A 6,972-nucleotide genomic window follows, 5' to 3' on the forward strand; every position below is an offset into this window, starting at 1 on the left:
TAACACAATAAGGTGCATTATTCTTCAGAGAATAGTATAATTCTTCCAGAACTTATAGGAACAGGAAACAGCTCCTGCCCTAGGTGTTTCACAATGTAGGTAATGACCCAACGGTTCATCCAGTGGGACTTTCCAGGTGTTCTAATATGTTCAAAAGGAGCCTTTTCAAGACCAGTAAGCAAGGAAATAAATACAGCCAAAGGAGTATTGTGTGGGACCTAGGATTTAACTTCTCAACAAAACCTATATGTTTGATGCAGATAATGAATAACTCTTATTTAAAATAAACAAAGGAACAAAAACCTATAACAGAGTCCATTAGTTATATTAATCATGAGTGGAACCTCCAAGTTCCGACAGGCCATCCTAAACTTTCTTGAAACCAAGAACAGTGGAATTTCTTTATTAGAAGTTCTCAAAGATCCTAAAGAGCTTTGAAGACTTAACAATTTAGAAAGAGAAGAGATGGTGTGGATACAAAATTGATGAGAATATCATGCACGATGCAAACGACCATGTATTTAGGTGCGCCTCCCTGTCGGCAAGGAGGCGCTTTGCTCATAGTTTCATTTAATCCTCCAAAGAAGTAATCTTAAGAAAGATAACCTTATACTCCTCCTCCAGTTGCAGGAAACGAACACAGAGAAGTTAAGGAAACTGTACAAGGTGACACAGCTCAACATCAGTAGAGCAGAATTCTCACCTCTGTTTCTCTAAAGGCCATTCCAGTTCCGGGATAACAGGCCGCTTCTCATTTTCAACTTTCAAAATGGCTTTAAAATTGGTTTTGAACTTTTTTTTTTTTTAAGATGGGTTCAAGTAAAGAATCATTAACAATAGTTGAAAGTAGAGTAATTTTTGTTGAAGATGGAATCCTAGTGAGAAAGAATGACTTTCCTGACTCACTTTTCTTCCTTGCAAAGAACTCACTTCTGCCATAAACTGGCACAATTACTCAGAAGTTAGTATGAGCTTGACTATCAAGTTCAAAAGAAACTTTGGGAATGAGACAGTCAAGCTGGGAAATCAAAATGTTTTCTCTTGATTCCCAAGAATATAAGGGGAAATGTCAAATCTAGGTACAAAATCTGAGTCAGATGCCGTGAGTATATTCATCATAAATTTCAGGAGGGAAGGAGTGTTGCAAATGCCAACATTTTATGCACTTGTAGGCAATAGATTCAAGAGCAATACATTTAAATAAATCAAAAAGTGTCTGTAAATAGGAGTAGACCATATTATTTATAAATGGCTTTGTGGATCAGCTAGCGTCCTAGGTCCTTATATGTTCACTCACTGAGTCCTCCAAGGAACTCATGAGTTAGGAATGGATGTTCTCATTTTTTTTTTTTTTTCTCATATAATTAAACAAAACCTCAGGGCAGTCAGTGTGTCTGAAGTTTTGCAGCTGGGAAATGCTGGAATCGGTTACATTCACATCTGTCTAAATTGCCTCGGGAGACTGAGAGAGAAGAGGCATCTGAATGCAGCTCCATCATGAGAATGAAAGAAAGTACCAGAGGTGTTTTCCTGAAGTGCCGAAGTCTCAAATAGGATACAACAGATGTCTGACTTCAAGTCTGACAAAATAGATAAAGAAAGCAGAAATGTCTTGGTTAAATGAAGATAGAAGGGATTCAAAAAAGATGTCCTTAGGCAAGAGAAATGAGGCCATAATTCAAGAGGCAGTGTGGGAAACAGGTAGACCCTTGAGTCCAGCTGCCTGTGGCTGAGCTCCATCCTAGGCCTGTGAACTTAGGCAAACACGTGAGAGTCCTGATGGTGTGTGCGTTCATGTGGGTCCACTCAGAACCAGATGTCAAGATGGGACTGCACGTGTTAGACACTTACTGGGGGTGTGGGTCAGTTGCAGCACAGGCTGCCAGAGCAAAATATTAATACCATGGAGTGGGTGGTTTAAGCCACAGAAAAATATTTTATCAACATTTTGGAGGCTGGGAAGTCTAAGATCAAGGTACTGGGAATTGGGTTTCTGATGAGGGCTTGCTTCCTGACTTTCAGATGTTCAGTTCCCTTTTATGGGAGAGAGAAAGAGAGGTTACGAGCAGGAGAAGGGCTTAAAACACAGTCTGTAGCATTCAGGGAGCAGGATAAAGCAGGAAGAGCCTTCCCTCCTCGATGTGGTTCTGATATCGGTGGAAGAAGAATAGGGAGGAAGACGGTTTGAGAACGAAGGGTCTTTGACTGAAACACACTTTCAAGAAAGTTCTGGCCAGGCTAATGTGTGTTCTTTCCTTTTATTTTAATTCTCTTTTTTAACTTTATTGAGTTATAATTGACAAAATCTGTGAGATGTCCAGACTGTACAATGCGATGATTTGAAATAAATGGACATTGTGGCAGTGCCCCCTGTTAAATTAATTCATACATTCATCACCTCATGTATTTATCTTTTAAAAAAAAATTTATTTATAGCAGAGTAGAGTTGATTTACAATATTGTGTTAGTTTCAGGTATATAGCAAAGTGATTCAGTTATACATATACATGTATCTACCCTTTTTCAGATTCTTTTCCCATATAGGTCATTGCAGAGTACTGAGTGAGTTCGTTGTGATATGCAGAAGGTCCTAGTTGGTTATTTTATATAGTGTATTGTGTATATGTTAATCCCAACCTCCTAATTTATCACATCCCCCAACTTTCCCCTTTGGTAACTGTAAGTTTGTTTTCCATGTCTGTGAGTTTCTTTCTGTTTTGTAAATAAGTTCATTTGTATTATTTTTTTAGATTCTACATAGAAGTGATATCATATGATATTTGTATTTCTCTAGCAGACTTACTTCACTTAGTACAATGATCTCTAGGTCCATCCATGTTGCTAAAAACGGTATCATTTCACATTATTTAATCATTTCTCATGGTGACATAATATTCCTATATATATATATATGTCATATATATCCTAAGTCATGTCTGACTTTGCAACTCCATAGACTGTAGTCTGCCAGGTTCCTTTATCCTGGAATTTTCCAGGTGAGAATACTGGAGTAGGTTGCCATTCCCTTCTCCAGGGGGTCTTCCTGATGCAGGGATCAAACCCAGGTCTCTTGCATTGCAGGCAGATTCTTTACCACTGAGCCACGAGGGGAGCCCCATGAACACTGGTACGCGTGTACCTTTTTGAATTACTGTTTTTTCCAAACAGATGCCCAGGAATGGGATAACTGGATTATATGGAAGCTCTAGTAGGTGTCCTTGAGACAGTCACTCACTGGAGGAGTCTTACACCTCATTGGAATGACAGGAGTGCCCTGTCACTGGGCTGGGAGCAGCCGGAAGGAAGTGTGGCCCTCGTGGTAATGAAGGCAAGGGGGCAGCTGCTAGGACCATCAGCAAAGTGTGCTCCTCTTGCAAGAGATCCGAGGGGTACATTTCCCTGGCTGCTTCTGGGCAAAGATTAGAAGATACTAACAACAGACCATAGTTCAAACAATCCTTGGCAGGATGAAATGAGTTAATAAAAAGTATATGGCTTAAAGGCTTCCCAGATGCTGCAGTGGTAAAGAATCCACCTGTCAGTGCAGGAGATGCAAGAGATAGGGGTTCAATCCTTGGGTCAGGAAAATCCCCTTGAGAAGGAAATGGCAACCCACTCCAGTATTCTTGCCTGGAAAATTTCCTGGACAGAGGCGCCTGGTGAGCTACAGTCCATGGGGATTGCCAAGAGTCAGACATGACTGAGAATGAATACACACACACACACAGCTTAAAGTCTGCTACATGGTGACCACTTAATATTCATCAGCTCTTATAAAATGTATTTCTCATACACTCTTGTCTTTGGGGGTCAAATGTAAAGAGTGCTCATTACACATTCACCCCAGATCATGTTTGTTGATCGCCAACACCTACACTTCAATTAAACATATCATTGGCTTTATTGCTTTGTAAAAATCTTCCACAGATAATCAGTGTGGATGCTCAAAAAGGTTACTGCTCTGACAAATGAATCAGTCAGTCAGTCAGTTCAGTAAAAGGAATAAGGAGCTCAATTTCCCTGACTTGAGGCTGGTGACCATAATTCATAACGATGGAGCACTGGTTATGTTTACGTTTCTAGCTCAGTGGAGGTACCTTAGAATTACAAAGTCTCAGAATTTGATGGAAAATGTTAAGCCACCTGGTCCAAACTCCATGCTCTGCTTGGATCTTCCAGTGAAACAATCATTGAGCCTTTCTTCACCAACAGCAATGATGAAACACATACTGTCTTATACTGTTGGCCATTCCTTTTTGAATGTGTTCCAGCTATTTTCCATCTGACTCTAGATCTGCCCCCCCCACTCTCTTCCACCCTTTGCTTTTCTCCATGAAGGGGGATCTCTGTGAACTGTATTCCTTTTTTTTTTAATTTTAAATTTTATTTTATTTTTATTTTGGCCATGTCACAAGCCATGTAGTTTCCTAGTTCCCCAACCAGGTATTGAACCCCAAGCCCCTGCAGTGAAAGTGCAGTCTTCACCACTGAACTGCCAAGGAAACTTCTCTGTGAACTGTATTCTTTCCAGCTAGATTTCACCAATAGATTTAGCCAACATCTGACAAGATATTGGTGGATGGGAGAGAGAAGTCGGCTCCTTCTTTCCTTGGGTCCTATCTGAAGCATAATGTAGGATAGGCAAGTCCCTGATTGAAGTCACAGCTCCGCTCAAGCTAGTGGGTGCTGATAACCATCTCAACCTGTTTTTATTAGCCCAGGTTATCAGATTATCCTTTGTGATTCTCCAAAAGGCCACCCATGCCTTTGTAGCTAGTTCCACTGGTAAGCCCATCTCAAATAACTCCATTTGACTTTACCATCTGTTTCTCATTGGTATCTGACTACTACGGATGTTGATAACTGATAGAGAGGTCTTCCTTATAGAGGTGATGGAAACCCTTGTTCCATTCCTTGGAATCAGACAGAAAGGGTCCCATCTACCTTTTCAAATAAAAGTCCTTCAAGTATATACGAGGCAGATCTTAATAGAAACCTAAGAATCTGGACATTTTCAGTTTGGGACTTTTGTAATAAAGAATTTGAAAGCATTTCATGAAAAACAAAATTTAGAAGTTAAGTACTTCCCTTAAATATCCCACTGAACTCAAAAATCCTTTGTACACCTTCCATTCAAAAAATGTCCAAGACTTTTAATAGTCTACTTATATAACCAGTCTTCACCACCTTTTAGGAAAATGCCTTCTCTTTTCTCATTCCTTTGTGATGCTAGATGCCCTCTCTGTGTTGAACAAAGTATTGTAGCCTTTAATTTGCCCTCAATTGACTATGCAAAAACTTCTCTTGAAGACAAACTATACATCTTTTTAAAAAATTTATTGTTTAATTGGAGGAAAACTGCTTTACAATGTCGTGTTGGTTTCTGCCCTACAACAATGGGAATCAGCCATAATGATACGTATACCCCCTCCCTCTTAAGCCTCCCCCCTCACTCCCATTCCACCCCTCTAGGTTGTCACAGAGCACCAGGCTCTGCTCTCTGGGTTATGTAGCAACTTCCCACCAGTAATCTATTTTACACACAATAGTATATACATCTCAATACTACTTTCTCTGTCTGTCCCACCCGCTCCTGCCCTCACTGTGTCCACAAGTCTGTTCTCTGCATCTATTTTCCTTCCCTGAAAATAGGTTCATCAGAATAATTTTTCTAGATTCCATCGATATGAGTTAATATAGGATATTTGTTTTCCCTTCCTGACTTACTTCACTCTGTATGACAGGCTCTAGCTTCATCTACCTCATTACCACGGACTCAAATCCATCCCTTTAATGGCTGAGTAATATTCCATTACATTTATGTGCCATATCTTCTTTATCCCAGGTACTGTTATTTTCTTAAAAGAGATTTGTTGCTACAGAATTAGTGAGCAGAAGACTATTCATTTCAACAACCTTGATATATATTGTTCAGTTGTTTTTCAGAATGTTTTCACCCTTTGAATTTGAGATTTTATGAGCATGCTTTAATCTATCCATAGATCCTTATCAGTGTTAACCATTTGTTGTTTGGTGTTCAGTCACTAAGTCATGTCCGACTTTTCGATCACGTGGACTACAGCACACCAGGCTCCTCTGTCCTCTACTATCTTCCAAAGTTTACTCAAACTCATATCCATTGACTTCGTGATGCTATCTAGCTATCTCATCCTTTGCTACTCACTTCTCCTTTTGCTTTCAATCTTTCTAGCATCAGGGTCTTTTCCACTGCTTTGACTCTTCCCACTGGGTAGCCAAAATATTGGAGCTTCAGCATCAGTCCTTCCAATGAATATTCAGGGTTGATTTCCTTTAGAAGTGACTGATCTGATCTCACTGCAGTCCAAGTGACTCTTAAGAGTCTTCTCCAGCACCACAATTCAAAAGTATCAGTTTTTTGGCACTCAGCTCAGTGTTAAATATTATATACAGGTAAACTGTGTATGTATATACATATACTTAATTCTTTAATGGGCTTCCCAGGTGGCTCAGTGGTACTTAATATTTGTTTATTTAATTATTTGATGAATAAATAGACCTGAACTTTTATTACAAGTAATTTAAAAATATTTCTGGAGTACTGGGGCAATTATCTATATTTTGTTTAGTAACTAGTTTACCTTTTGGCAGTATACATTTTTTCCTCCTGATCCTGGAATTAAAGGTGGATCTTGATGGAGAGTCTCCTTCCTCTACACATACATTTCTTAAATTCAGCTACACAGTGTCTCAGTTTCCTACGTTTCAAAATGAAGAGAACAGTTAGTGCAGGAATCCCAGAAGGAGAATGCCCAGCCTGCAACTAGTCGGTGGTTTATGGATGCATGTCCTGTTAACATTTCAATTCCTCCCTCTCTGGTGCCATTGTGGCTTTTGCTAATGCTTATTTATTTACACAAATGGTTACTGACCCAAGGGCTCAGAGTATCAAGATTTGAAGTGTAGCCCACTGTACCATATTTTATATAGAGG

The sequence above is a fragment of the Capricornis sumatraensis genome, chromosome 7 (assembly GCF_032405125.1).
Source record: "Capricornis sumatraensis isolate serow.1 chromosome 7, serow.2, whole genome shotgun sequence".
Classification (NCBI taxonomy): Eukaryota; Metazoa; Chordata; class Mammalia; order Artiodactyla; family Bovidae; genus Capricornis; species Capricornis sumatraensis.